Below are 15,420 nucleotides of genomic sequence, written 5' to 3' on the forward strand. Positions count from 1 at the left end.
TTTCCTTTCCCATATTAGGGAAGTTTTCAACTATAATCTCTTCAAATATTTTCTCAGTCCCTTTCTTTTCTCTTCTTCTTCTGGAACCCCTATAATTCGAATGTTGGTGCATTTAATGTTGTCCCAGAGGTCTCTGAGACTGTCCTCAGTTCTTTTCATTCTTTTTTCTTTATTCTGCTCCGCAGTAGTTATTTCCACTATTTTATCTTCCAGGTCACTTATCCGTTCTTCTGCCTCAGTTATTCTGCTATTGATCCCATCTAGAGTATTTTTAATTTCATTTATTGTGTTGTTCATCATTGCTTGTTTCATCTTTAGTTCTTCTAGGTCCTTGTTAAGTGTTTCTTGCATTTTGTCTATTCTATTTCCAAGATTTTGTATCATCTTTACTATCATTATTCTGATTTCTTTCTCAGGTAGACTGCCTATTTCCTCTTCGTTTGTTAGGTCTCATGGGTTTTTATCTTGCTCCTTCATCTGCTGTGTGTTTTTCTGTCTTCTCATTTTACTTATCTTACTGTGTTTGGGCTCTCCTTTCTGCAGGCTGCAGGTTCGTAGTTCCCGTTGTTTTTGGTGTCTGTCCCCAGTGGCTAAGGTTGGTTCAGTGGGTTGTGTAGGCTTCCTGGTGGAGGGGACTAGTGCCTGTGTTCTGGTGGATGAGGCTGGATCTTGTCTTTCTGGTGGGCAGGTCCACGTCTGGTGGTGTGTTTTGGGGTGTCTGTGGACTTATTATGATTTTAGGCAGCCTCTCTGCTAATGGGTGGGGCTGTGTTCCTGTCTTGCTAGTTGTTTGGCATAGGGTGTCCAGCACTGTAGCTTGCTTGTCGTTGAGTGAAGCTGGGTGCTGGTGTTGATATGGAGATCTCTGGGAGATTTTCGCCGTTTGGTATTATGTGGAGCTGGGAGGTCTCTTGTGGACCAGTGTCCTGAAGTTGGCTCTCCCACCTCAGAGGCACAGCACTGACTCCTGGCTGCAGCACCAAGAGCCTTTCATCCACATGGCTCAGAATAAAACGGAGAAAAAGAAGAAAGAAAGAAAGGAAGGAAGGAAGGAAGAAAGAAAGAAAGAAAGAAAAAAATAAAGTTATTAAAATAAAAAATAATTATTAAGAAAAAAAAATTTTTTTGAAAAGAAAAAATCCAAAAAAAAAAAAAGAAAACGGACAGATAGAACCCTAGGACAAATGGTGGAAGCAAAGCTATACAGACAAACTCTCACACAGAAGCATACACAATACACACTCACAAGAAGAGGAAAAGGGGAAAAAATAATAAATCTTGCTCTCAAAGTCCACCTCCTCAATTTGGGATGATTCGTTGTCTATTCATGTATTCTACAGATGCAGGGTACATCAAGTTGATTGTGGAGCTTTAATCCGCTGCTTCTGAGGCTGCTGGGAGAGATTTCCCTTTCTCTTCTTTGTTCTCACAGCTCCCAGGGGCTCAGCTTTGGATTTGGCCCCGCCTCTGCGTGTAGGTCGCCGGAGGGTGTCAGTACAGATATTTTTCACTCCACATATCTGAGATTCACTTGGTACATTAATTCATTAATGACTCCTCCTGCTGGTGTTGGGGGGGTCTCCTGCAGAGGCGGGGGGTGGCTGTGGCTCACGGTGGGGACAAGGACACTGACAGCAGAAGTTCTGGGAAGTACTCCTTGGCGTGAGCCCTCCCAGAGTCTCCAGATAAAATTTAATCGAAATTTGGAATATAAAATTAGAAGATGTTAACAATGTGTTCAAACTTGGAAAAAGTGAATATCTTGGGAAATAACAAAATGTCATCTTGCAGGACCAAGAAGTCATCTAGAATAACCAATATTGCAAAAGTCAGGAATCATGAATTTATCAGGAATATCTTATATTTGTATTAATCACTTGATCCTCCTAGTCATTTGATAGACAAGCCAGAGCTCACATATAGGACGTCTCTGAAATCCCTCGCCCCAAAAACACTGAGTTGCCAGCCTTGATGAAAATGTGAAATAGCCTGATATGTTGTAAAGAGCACTGGGTAAGAAATCAAAAGCCCCCAAGTATAGTTCACAATTCTTCCACTAACTAGCTGAGTAAATCACTTAATTGCTCTGGGCTGAGGGGTTTTTAATATGTAAAATAAAAGAGATGTACTAAATTGTCTCCAAGAGCTCTTCCCATAATAAAGTTCTTCAAGGTGGAAATGGAAATAAATTTGGAGATGCATTGCCTAGTAAAGGTGTCCCATATCCAACATGGTCGTATGTGCTCAAGGTTTGAAAATAGAAAGTATTTAGCATGCTTATTTATCTCATTTTTTCTTAGAGAAGGAACAAATCCTCTCTGAAGTATCTTCCACCAGGGGAATATCTCCACTGATGTCTAGAAAGCTCTTTGGTTGGTGAAGGAAATGACACCATGGACTCCAGAATACTGTCAGGACAGCTTTCAAATCCAATGGGATGACTATACAGGCTAGTAAAAGAAAGGTAACTTACAAAGGGAAGAAAATTCTTTTGTGTGCATCACACTCTGTACTAATTACTTTATATAGCTATCTCATTTACTCTTTACTTATGATATGTTTACTATTCCCATTTTTTAAATATAAATGTTTAGATAGAGGAGAAATTGAGGTTCACAGAGTATAAGTGATTTGGAAGCCCATACCCTTTCCACATTCTATCCCATCTCTGTCCAGAGAGTTAAATTCTTCCGTGGAACTTTCTTATTCCTTCCTCAGAAGTTTCCTTGACCATCCTGGCCCAAGGTGATTTCTTCTTCTTCAGAGATTCTCTGGTGCATATTACCTACACTACCAATTTTACACCTATAACTTTATGCAACGCTGGTTATATTTGACTCATTTATTAATCAGTAAGTATTTATTAAACAGCCACCATGGAACTCCACTAGGCAGGGGGATACACAAACGAATAAGACACAGTCTCTGCCCTCAGGAGTTAAAATTTAGTGGCGGAGACAACCTCATCAGCAGTCTATTAACACCCCGATCCATTCTAAGATTAAATCACTTTCTCTACTCCTCTCTCCTCCAGTTCAGAACACTTCCATTTCAGCTCTCAGTCAAAACCAAACCAAAACAAACAAACAAACATACTAATGATGAGCTGGAAAGTAACAAAACTATGCCTTAAGGGAAAGGGGGATTTTAATAAATGAATTAACAGTAGCAAATACTCTATAAACATCGAGGACAAAACAAAGAGGAGGTAATAATTGACTGAGAAAGTTAAATTCTAAGCAATAGCACTCTTCCCAGATAGCACAGAATGTCTGGTAACACACTGCTGTCTTCCTAACACATCCCGGGGGTGGGGGTGGGGGGTGGTGGTGGTCGGGGGTGGGGATGGTGGTTGGGGGGAGGGGGTTACCTCTTGCTGGTAACTAGGCATGGCTTCAAGAACAAGACTATCTATTCCAGCCACTGTTCTAGCCAGTTACACTACTAACAACATATTTCTAAGATAGTCTTCTTGAGTGAAATGACCGTTTTCTAACAGACGGCGAAAGTCCACAGATAAAAGTTATGTGGTACATAGAGCAAAGTCTGGTACATAGAAAAGATTCTGCTCAGCTTTGGTTTCTTCCTGGTTCTTTTAGTCAGTCTAGATCTTGTGCTCTAGCAGTGTCAAGTTACTTTCTTTTTCTTCAGTGTCATACTCCGGGATGCTGAGTTAATTTAATCCAATTTAATGAGCACTTTCAATATGCAATATGGTTGGTACTTAAGGGAAATAGACATGAATAAGAGGATTCCTGCTGCAAAGAGTTGGGAGTTGTGCAAATCTAGACTATGGACCTGGTAATGTCATGTTCTGTGACAAGTACTTCTGCTCTTGAGAGCCATATACAAAATCCAGATATATGGTCTAGCACATTCTACCCCATAGTGTAAGATTAAATTACTGTCATCTCCAAGGTTCTGGGCTGCAGTATGTTAATGAGGAGTCCTGGTCTTGCTTACTAACAGGCTTTTCCCAGAAATGAACTTGCAAGCATTCTCTGAAGTGGAGCTGAATTCAGACAGGATCTATTGGTCTTACCAGTGTAACCTAGGATCTGAGAAAGAGAGACCAATCCCTGTGACTTCCTATTACCCAACATCTTTCCTAGAGGTACCCTAGAGGTACCAACCCAAGCCTCACCCCGCCTACTAAGCAAGAGGTGAGGCAGGTGAATAGATTCCCTTTAAAATGTAAAGGGTAGGGTTAAGGGACTGAAATTCATTGAGCATCTACCATGTGTTACACAAAAATCTCATTTAAAGTTTATATTAACACTCTGGAGTATCATTGCTCCCATTTTACATCTGAGGAAACTGAGGCCCAAAGAGGTTAAATAACTTGCCCAAGGTCACATCGCTTGTAAGTGGAGTTGATTCAACTTCGAGAATGGCACTGGATGGAGACCTAGTTCAGAAATCTGCTGGATCCTGGCTGTACCAGGGACCTATCATGGCTAAGTGATATTTCAAATTATCAAACTGCTCCAAAGCCATGGACAGGAGGCCCCCACACAGCACGATCAACTCCAAGAAGACCTAGACAATACCTGAAATTCAATTTCACTAAATCCCTTTGGTCTCCAAAATTCAGTTTTTTGCACCTTAATTTCAGGGTGCTTCCAGATTAGAAACGTGAGAGCTCAGTTGCCATAAAGCAAAAGAACTCACACCAGGGAAACTCCTGCTGAGTTGGCAACACTCTGGGAGGTGGAGATCCTTGAGGCAGAGGAAGCCAGGGAGCAGGAGAATATAGAAGCCCCGTAGCCCTGAAAGAACTGAAGATCCGGGAGGCCAGGCAAAAAACGATCAGAGGGGTGGCCCCACAGCTGGTGGTCATTAACAGCTCAGGGCTGCATAAAAAGCAGTGGGAAGGCAGGGGATGGTTTCTGTCAGGCTGCCAAAGTTGAACCAAATCCTGGAGCCCCAGTTCACTGACCCTTCCCACTCAGCAATTTCCACAGGTAAGTACAAAGGCGAAGTGCTTCAGGAATCTGACAGTTTAATTCTGCTTTCCTGATATAAGGATATCATCACCAAAACTAGAAAGAAAATGGGCCAGTGGTTATGACATGATTTTTTAATGAGGTCAACTCTCATTTTTCTGTAGGGAGCTTGCCAGGAATTCTCTAAAACAATAGACAACCCCCAAATCATTTATATTTAACTTTGGGATTTGGGGTGGCACTTGGCATCAGGTTTCTGAGTATGTTTAACCTGGGTTGAAAATAAAAATTGGTAGTCTTTGGGAATGTACAGGTTGGTGAATGAGGCACAAAGGGGAACCAACTGTTCATTTAGACGTTGTCATTGATAATCCACAAATGGGGAGGGGAGTTATAAATGAATAATTCTAGCCACCATCAGAAGCTGGTTCTTTGTTAGAATTTGGGCACAGAGCCTCAGCATGAAACTAGGCTGGGGAGAAAGATTCATTAGCCTGAAGACTTCTGAAATCTTTTCCACAGCAAGTTTATACCCTTTCAGAGAGGAATTTATTTTCAATCTTTGTTTTCCTTTGGCCTCTAAAGTGCCTTCTCAGAGAAAAAGTCAATTCCCTGCTCTGGACTAGGGCAAAGTACTTGAGGTTTGTCCGTTTCATCCCTGTCCACAGGCCTAGTAACTTTAAGATGGACTTCCTCAGGGTTGCAGGTCTACTGATGGTGTTTTCATTTATCTCTTAGGAGGGCCCTGAATTTTCCAAACTGCCTTTGAGAGACTCATATTTTATTTTATAAATAGTAGTTAGTACAGACTTTATGTATCCATCACTCATATCATCTGTGCCAAATCAAGAAAATATACTCTAGTGGATACAAACTTAGAGTACCAGGCTCTTAGATATGAGAGGTAACGGAAGTCCCGCGATGGTTTGTTTTCAGTGCAAGACGTACCTGGAGCACATCACTTACTGTAAGTGACCTTTACAAGGGGAAGTTACTTTGGAGTGGTTTCACCACATGAAAATGAGACAGGACCATCACAAGAATAAATAAAATCGCTTATCAAAAGCCATATCCTCAAGTCTAAAAGAGGAGAAAGAACTATTCTTTGCAAGGTTCAAACCTCAGAACAGATTCTACTCTGCTGGCGTGTGGCATTTCCGCATCCTGCTTAGACTATCCATCTGCCTCTGCGATACAGACCTCCTTACAGGCCCAGCCCAGCCTTAATGCCTCCTGCTGACCACAGGCATTCAGGGAGAAGAAAATTCTGTTGCTGCCTTATTTCTGTCTCTGGAAAGGATGCCTCTCCTCCTAGCCTGCGGCCCTTGGTCAGGCGGGACTGATGGACTGCTGTCTTCAGGACCCACAGAGGCAGGCAGGCAGGCTCCTGTCAGCTCTGCCACTGCTCCTCCACAGCCCTTCCAAAGCAGGCCACAGGCCGGCCAAGCTCTTCACCAGAAGTCTAGGCAAGGATTTCAAGTCCTTTTAAGAATTCATACTGGGTCACGCTAACCTAGGGCTCTCAGTCAACAGCTGGGAATATCCTCTGTGAAGGATATAAGGGGGGGACTGCTGGCTCCCACCTCCTGCTCATTCAGTGGATTGGATCTATTGCAGTCTTGGCATCGGCACAATCACACCTGCCTTTACCAGTTAGTTTACAGAACACCTCAGATGAGAGTTGAGTAAGATAAGAGATATAAAAGCAATTGGTAAACTCCAAAGTCCCAGAAAAATGTACAAGACAATATGACCAAAGCTTTCCTAACCCATTCCAGAGTTTAGTCCTTGGATTTCTGTCCTTTTCTCTATTCCCATTCTCCCTGGGTGATCTCATCTGTTCCCCTGGTTTTAATTATAACCTATATGCCAGTAACACCCAAGTCTGCATGTCTAGCTTAAATCTCTCCCCAGAACTTTAGTTTTTATTTCTAATAGATTCCTAGATAACTCTATTTCAGTGTATCCCACAGATATGGTAGAGTAAACGGAACTCACCCGCTTCTTCACTCAGCCCTTCTCTTCCTTCGGAATTTAGCATTTAATTGGTGATACCATCAGCCACATAGTCACCTGAGCTAGACGCTAGAGAGCCTTCCTTCATTTTTGCTTTGCCCTCATCCCTTTGCATCCAAGGCCCTTAAGTCTGTTGCTTCTCTCCCAAACTTACTAATTCAGGTGCTCATTTGTCTTTCCCCTGTATTATTCTGCTTTAACCTTGATTATTTTCTCTGGTCTTCTTGTTTCCCGATATGTCACATCAATCCACCCTCCATACCTCTGCTAGCACAATATTTGTAAATTAAGTCTGACCATATGTCTCTCCTATTTAAAATGTTTCAGCAGCATCACAGGATATGGTCCAGGCTCCTTAATCTGATATATGTAAGGCTCTCCCTGTCTGTTTCTCCTGACCTTTGGGCCCTTCCTGCCCCCATCCTTATTTCCCTCCACATATTTGCTATCACTGACTGGCCTTTCTGTCTGAAATGTGGTCCCTTTCTGTTGTCAACACCCCAACCCCACATTGCTAAATCCTATTCATCTTTTAAGGTTCAGCTCAGATATCACTTCTTCTGAGAAGCCTTCCCTGACTAGCCCCATCCCCTGGTCCATAAGGTGCTGGCATATCTTATATATACCTCTATCAATGCACAAGGCTCATTTATTATATATTTTTATAATTATATTATCTCTTCTTCTGGACTGTAAGCTCTTTGTAGGCAGAGACAATGTCTTTATATCCACCATTTCTAGTAGAGTGCATGGCATAAACTAAGCCCCCAATAATTGTTTGACTGAATGAATGTCAGAAAATTAATCTTAGCTTTTAAAAAAAGTCTCCAATGGTAAAAACTGAAAAATTATTTTAGCTAACCTCAGTTACCTAGCATCTTCTTGCCCTAAGTCCCTGAACATTTTAGGTAGTGAACTGAATTGATTTCTCTGAATATATTTTAAGTTTATGCCAAAAATTACATAGTGATATTGAAGAAAGGCATTCCTTAAACGTTCCAGTACCCAATTTGATGATCGAATGTCTTGGCTTCTCCCCTTGTCTCCCCACTACTGGGTCTCCAAAGAGTTCCACTGAGACACACACAGCTCAGATATTCTTCTCCCCAAACCAGAGCTCTGATGTGGCCACCTGGGGGCAGTGCGGACTTGTGGATGGACTTCACAGTAAGGCTTAGGGAGTCCCAGCGCTGAGCAGTCCCAGTCTGCTGCCCAGTTCCCTTTTCTCCCACTTTGACTCAGGCTCCTACTGAGTTGACATGAGGCTGACTGGAATAGGTGCTCAGGTGTGAGGCACACTCACAGAGCAGCATGCATACCCATACCCATACCCGTATCCTGGAACACTTCTAGCCTCCAACTCCTGAGAGGCAGGGTTAAACAAATCAAGCTGGGGGGTTCTTTGAGCCAGGAAACCTAAATACTTTAAAGGAAAATGTGAAGGCTGGCATTAAACACTGTTTAACAGGTATAACTCTGTTCCATGACACACAGGTTGTGAATATGTCATATTTCTGTAGTTCTCTAAATTAAATATCCTTGGCTCCCATCCACCAGTGGGTGGAAAATCCAATCTTGGTCCTCTTTTCAGGAGCTCACAGGTATTTCAGAAATGTCTCTCAGTTAGTGCCTGCCGCCTTTGGAGCTCTTTGCCCGTGACAACTGTCTGTTCTAGGACCCTTTCTCTAGGCCTAACTGGGGCATAGAGACCTCTGCTGAGGCTCCATAATAGCAGTGCCTTTGGTCACCTCTTTGAGCACAAAGTCATCCCCATTCAAGGTCCTGCTGTGCCAGGGGTCTGTAGGAGAGTGGGAGCAGGACCTGGCTGCTCAAGGAGACTGCAGTGCCCCTTACCACCATCGCTTTCAGAGCCAGGCTCAGGACATTCTCTCTCCTCTGCCCTCCTCTAATCCTAAGAGCCCTTCTTTGTCTCAGACAAAACAGCTGTATCCCCTCTGAGACCAGGGCTGATTTCAAAAACAAAAGCCTGTTGATTTCTTTTATTTTTCTTTTCTGAGGCGAATGAAGCCCTGATCTCCAGAACAAAAGGCCCTCAGTTACTCTTTTGGGATGGCGAGTGTAGAAGATAGGAATAGTTCATTCTTTCACAAAGAACAGAAATGGCTGACACCACAGAAAATAAGACAAGTTAATTCCTCAAGCAGGTTAGCCTGTCAAACACTAAAGCACTGCTTATCTCATACTTTGTTCCCAGAGTATGGAGCCTCTCCAGGAAGAGGCAGTAGGCCATACTGCAGGTAGAGATCCACACCGATAATGTTCCAGCTTCAGACTGGGGAGTGCTTCAGGTTGAAAGTAAGCAGCAAACTTAGGCTCCCCCATCTTCTGTGTAGGTCCCAGATTGACTAGGGAGGATGGAGCTGGTACTCCCATGTTCCATTTCGCTGGGGCTGGCCTCATTTAGGCCTGATCTCTGGAAGGAGTTTGAAGAACCTATGAGAGAATTACCCCAAGACCACATCTAACCCTTGAATAATGAACTGGATAATGGAATAACAGAAGAGAGCAATCTTGATTACTGATTTTTTTTGTATAAATTTTTATTTTTTAATATTCAATTAAAATATCCTTATTTTGATTACTGAGATTTTTGACACCCCCTTAAATTTTGCACCTTAGATGCATACCTTGCTTGTTTCACCCTAGCTTGTCCATTGGCATCTGCCCCTTGCAGAGCTACCTAGAGCCCTCGTAGTTCATTCACAGGATATAGCCTGAGCCTAGCTATATGAGACCCTTGGTGGGACACCAGCGTCTCAGCCTGACCTTGGGTGAGAGTGGGGGAGCCCAGCATCCTGGGCTAGCATTTCTCCCAGACCCTCAGCTGGACTGTATTGAGGCCACACCTGTAAGGTATTGTACCATGAGACATCTGAGCATCAAGCCAAGAGTCCTTTGATTGATTTTTTTTATAGATGGAGAGAATTTGCTAACGTACCACTATTAATCAGGGGTCATATGAGGACCCAAGAATTTCACAGAATCTAGGTGGTTCTGATTTGATTAAGATCACATTCTTTAGTGTGGCCCATAATAAGGCCAGCCCTTCACTTCATTTCATCTGTTTCTAGCCTCACGTCTAGTCATTCCCCCATGTACACTATACTCTTGTCACAGGGAACAATTTGGTCTGCTTGCTGTTTTCGAAGCATAAGAAGTACTTTCATGCCTCCGTGCCTTTGCTCATGTTGTTTCCTTGCCTGGAGTACCTTTTTTCTTCCTCTCTGCCTGATGAACTCTTTACTTATCTTCAGGCCCAAATAAAATATCGTCTGCTCTGTAGTTTCCACTAATATGTTCCCCTTATTGAAGTGCACTGACACTCCTGATAGTCTCTGTCCCATTTTCATGTAGCTGTTTTTTACATGTCTCTTTATCGGTGAACTCAGTGAATGGCTTGAAAGAGCAACTCCTGAGGTTACTTCCTCTCCCCCTCCTCTTCATTCATTCTCCCCATCCTATGACTTCATTCATCTTTGTATTCGCAGCTCTTAGCCTAATGCTTGCCACCTAGGAGTACTTAACAAACATTTGTTGCATTTGATGAAAGCTGCAACACCTCAGGCAAAATGTGGTTCTTTTATTTTCACTTTCTATTTCCACTTCTCAGGAAATTTTGATTACTGGTCTCAATTTCCTCTCCTGATCATTTCTGTTCTTTCTGACCATGTGCATCTCATCCCAGTTTTACCTAGATTTTCTTGGCTAGCTCTCCCAACCCACTCCACTCATTCAGCACATATTTATTGAATACCTGCTGTTCTGCATGCACTATTCTAGGCGTTGAGGATACAGCAGTGAACAAGATAGATGGGATACTTTCATGGAGCTTACATTATGGTTGAATAACTGGACCAAAACAAGTAAACGAACAAGATAATTTCAAATAATGATGAGTTATAGAAAGGAAATAAAGTGATGTGATAGGGAGTGAAGAGACATTAGTCGGGCAAGCCCTCTCTGACAAGGAAACACTGAAATCTGGAGGATAAGAAGGAGAAAGCCATATGGGGATCTGCAGAAAAAAATTTCAAGTGGAAAGGTCATCAAGAGCACAGGCCTAGAGACAAGATGAAATGACTGAAAATTATAAAGCATTATATAAATAAACAAAATGATTGCTTCAGGACTTTCATTAGCCTGTCAGTATACCGTCATCCCTTTCGCAATAGAGTAGCTTCAATCCCTTCTGAGAAGTGATTGACTTCCCTTAACCTCCACTGTCCCTACCACTCAAATCACAGAATTTTCTTCCAGTGAATCCCATTGAAACTCACCAGAAGTTCATTTGACTGAAGCACCAATCCATGGGATTAGATGCTTTGTGTGGTCCCTTTTAAGGGACTTCCCTCCCCTATCACTTCCAGAAGGACTAGGTGCTGCTCTCCCTTCTCCAGGAACACTCAAATGGAAACCCAGGGGCAGCATTAAGGGGAAAAAGTCAGTTCTTTGGACAGATACACACAAGTGGGAGAGCCTGGAGTCCACTTCTGTGAATCCCAGGAGTGTCTCCTCACCCCTACAGCCATTCTTGTTATCCTTTCTCCACACTGTGTGTTGCCCTCCACTGGGCTGCCATGCCCAGCTGGTGAGGGAGTCCAAAAGAGCTGGCCTCCTCTCTTAGATACCAGAGCAGCTGCTTAAAGAGGCTGGAGGGCTTCCTGTCGCTGGAGACATGAAACACTCTCAGTAAGCCAGGAGCCAGAATCAAAACCATATGGTTTGCTTTGCTGTAAAGATCACAGGGCCTGAAAAACTAGAGGAAGGAGGGCCAGCCAGGGAACAAGTTTTGGGAGTAAGAGGGTTGTGCCTATCCCAATCCTGGCAGCCCTGTACTCACAAGTATGGCCCTCCTACCTAAGGGCCCTCCTGTCCTTGAACTCATAGCCCATTTCCACTCTCTTCAGACCCAGATTGGTAGAATTTCAAACAATAAAGGCCAGAGAATGAGATTATCCACTCCCTGGAACATCCTGGTCCCCTAAAGGCCTCCTGACCAGATGCCCCCCAAACGAAAACTGTCCCAATTTACTCTTATCTCTAATGAACTGACATACCCCACACCTTAAAAATATTAAACTAGCAGCCCTTTATCTAGTTGTTTACTGTGAATCTAACTAGATACAGGTTCTCTAAGATTTTTCTTAGATTTTTAGATTTATCTTAGATTTTTCCAAGGTGCTCCTGAGGTAGATAGAATCCATAAGCATTAAAACAAAATTCATGCTAATGACTCCTTCTAAAAGGATAAACTGCATGGTTCTAATGTGGAAGCCTGGATTTGGATCTGCTGTAGGACTTTAAATGCCAGGGCTTCTGTTAGTTCCAGTGCGTTCCTGTTCTTACTGCTACGTGAGTGGGGATTGTTTAAGGACACTAAACAAGTTTTGGGGAGGAGGTGCTGCATGCCTGGAACTGGGATACCTCACAGTGTCTTCTGCTTTGCAGACCAAGGCCAAGGCACCCAAGGAAAAATTGAATCCTAATTCTCACTGTCCACCTGCTGCCTCCCTGCTCCCCAACCCCAGCCCATCACTTCAGTGGCTTCCTGTAAAAGGCAGCATTTGTGGGAAAAGCTCTATGTCCACAAGTCTCCATGTCCATGCAGAAGAGTTTGGGGCAGCTGGCTTTGTTTTAGGGCCCAGGCTGACCCATAAATGGGAGGAACATTCCAGGTAACCTTTTACTATAAGAAAGGGATAGAGCCTCAGTACCTCAGAGTTGAGAGCCTGCTCCATAAACCTCTCCCATAATCTGTTCACCCAGGGCAGATCTGCAGTCTGCTGGGTCGTGGAAGAAAAAGCAAAAGCAAACAATAAAACAAAAACAAATAAACATGAGTTTTCCTAACTTTCTTCTGCAGGTATTTTCTTGGATGGGAAGGGAAATGAAAAATCTCATAGAGAGAATGGTTCTCCTTCTTGGCTACTGTTGAAAGTAAGTGTTTACAAGGTTGCGTGATCAGGGATTTAAGGGTGGGATTTTGTCTTAAGCTTCAAAAAGTTGCAAAGATGATACTGTCCCTGCCTCCCAGACCTCCTGACCTGCTCCACTATATGCTTAAGTCAAAACAGGGAGCAATCTCCTGAAGCCCTTTGGCTCCAAAGAGGACCCTCAATTCTAGCCACCAAAGACATAGCCCTCATTCTAGAAGTTCCAACCATGCATTCGCAGGAAATTTAGAAAAGCTGGAGTTCAGCCTTTGCTCCTTTCCTGATGTTATTTCTCATTGCCCCTCAAGGGCTATACACAGAACGCGAGGGACTGGCTATTTGGGTGAATTCAGTGAGGACATTGCCAGTTATAACTCATTCTTATCAGCCACAGAAATAGAATTAAGTATCAGATGCGTGTACCAGAATGTGTTAGGCACTGATAGGTTGATAGGATTGTTTTGAAGCTTTTGACCAAAATTAATTATATTTTAATATGTTTTATATATTTTTGTATAGACCCTATCTTATTTAAGCATCACAATAATGCTAAACTTTGGAAAGGGAAAGTATGACTCTCACTATTATACATACAAACACAAAGAGATTATATGACTTGCCCAAACTCATCTAGCTTTGTTGTTACTAGAGTCAAGACTAGAACACTGATTGCCTAACTTCCAGTTCAGTGCGTGTTCCACCATTTCAACTTAAGAACAAATATCCTCCAAAAAGTTGCAGTAAATCAGGGTATTAGCAGTCACTGAAGCCCTTCCCTGGGCTCCCATTATAATTATGGGGTCTTCCTCTTTCAAGGCTGAGTCGTCGTTTGCCAAAATGTGCTCCCCCAGATTCACACACAGTTCACGTGCGTGGAACACCACCAGGCACTTTGCATATCATTATCTCAATTCATTCCCCAGTACCTCCATTGAGGATATTATTTACCCATGGTACTGATAAACCGAAGCTCAGAGAAAGCAGATACATTAGTTTAAAATCCTAGAGCTTATAAGCGGCAGTCGGAGCTGAAACCAGGTCTTCTGATACTCTGATCCTCTTTCTTGATACCCGAGGAATCCAGAAACATTAGCCATAATAGGAACCAAACATAGATCTCCTCAAGACATGAGTAAGTTTGTGGACTTTACCTGCATGAGGCAGATTCTAGTGCTGGCATATCATGTAATACAGTAGAGAACCTTCAGTTTCTCCAGAAGTGGCAACTATCCTTCCCACTGGGTGTCCACACAGAAACACAGGAGCATGCTTACGTGGCACGTTCTGCCCCGCCTCCCCCTGCCAGGGGTTTGGTCACAGCTACAGCATCTTGACAGCATATTTAAACCAACTTGCAGTAACTGGCAACAAAGTATCATTCCCTGACAGGCTGCGGGTCCTTGAGCTTCTGCAGACTTTGGAAGAGGGAATCCTTAGCTGAAACATTCAAGAACCAGGGGGTCCCAGAGAGGTACGTAATAAATTCCATTCAGATGTTGGGACTGGTTTTTCCCTCTTTCTTTCTTTCTTTTTTTTTCAATCACATTCGAAGAGCGAACAAGTTCTTTTCACCTTATCAAGCAAGGTGAGAAGAACATTGCTTCCTTTATTCTTGAGTGGGTCTGCACCAAAGGATTGAGAGGGCTAACAGCATCTGAGTAATTAAGGGTGACATCTGAGTTATCTGAGAGCACTTTGTACATGTGACAGAATTATCTGAATAGGTAAATGGTGTTGCAAATACTTCAGCAAAATCCAATTACGGGCCTCTGAGTCCATTCTAATTTACGGCTCCCACACTGTTTACCTGCAGTATAGGCAGCGCATCCGTTTTGAAATTCTTCTAAGAAACCATGACTGTGCAAATTGGTCCAACAAATAGCTGAATGTACACATTGCTCTGTTAGAGACGGAAAGGCAGACGTAGACATAACTACTAAATTTTATCTCATGGCATCTGAGCAGCCTAGATGGCCTGACAGTTTTGTTGTGCTACAATATATGGGTAACAATTGGGTCATTAGATAGCTCACAAAACTCCCCTCCAGCAGCCCAGGCTCTCCTGGGGTTAACTCTTGCTGTGGGGCTGGGATGAGGAAAAACAGACCTTCCCAAGCTGCAGCTGCAATTGACACCTCCTTTACCCCACACCTGAGCTCCTGCTCCCTGGAAGAGAAACCTGAGTAAAGATAGCCATGGCAGCAGAGAAGGGCTCTTCTTGGCAATGGCTGCTTCTGACTTCAGAGCTGTGGGCACTGAGCTAGAAAGCAGTACAGAGAGAGAGGACCAGGAACTAAATGACACCGGGAAATGGGAAACTCAGAGGAGAAAGGACCTGACTTTCTTCCCCTCAAAGACGTGTGCTTTGCAAGGTTCGTCTTTTCATCTGGACTGTTGAGTCTCAAAATTTTTAGTTCTTAGACTATTTGAGCAAAACAAGAGTGTCTCACCTATTTACTAGACAAATAAACAAGCCAGCAAACAAACAAACAAACAAAAAACCA

General features: G+C 43.1%; 1 protein-coding gene across 2 annotated transcripts in view; it reads left to right on the forward strand.

The window, feature by feature from the left end:
- Positions 1-15,420, forward strand: part of ASIP (agouti signaling protein) — a 194,310-nt gene that overhangs the window by 82,285 nt on the left and 96,605 nt on the right. For both annotated transcript variants that reach the window (XM_022592651.2, XM_089896731.1), the window contains exons 5-7: positions 2,301-2,464; positions 12,847-12,920; positions 14,306-14,387. The gene's annotated coding sequence lies outside the window, so the exon portion shown is untranslated. The remainder of the gene's footprint in view (positions 1-2,300; positions 2,465-12,846; positions 12,921-14,305; positions 14,388-15,420) is intronic.

Source organism: Delphinapterus leucas, chromosome 15, assembly GCF_059928025.1.
Source record: "Delphinapterus leucas isolate spDelLeu-1000000601 "Yukka" chromosome 15, BTC_Dleu_Yukka2, whole genome shotgun sequence".
NCBI lineage: Eukaryota > Metazoa > Chordata > Mammalia > Artiodactyla > Monodontidae > Delphinapterus > Delphinapterus leucas.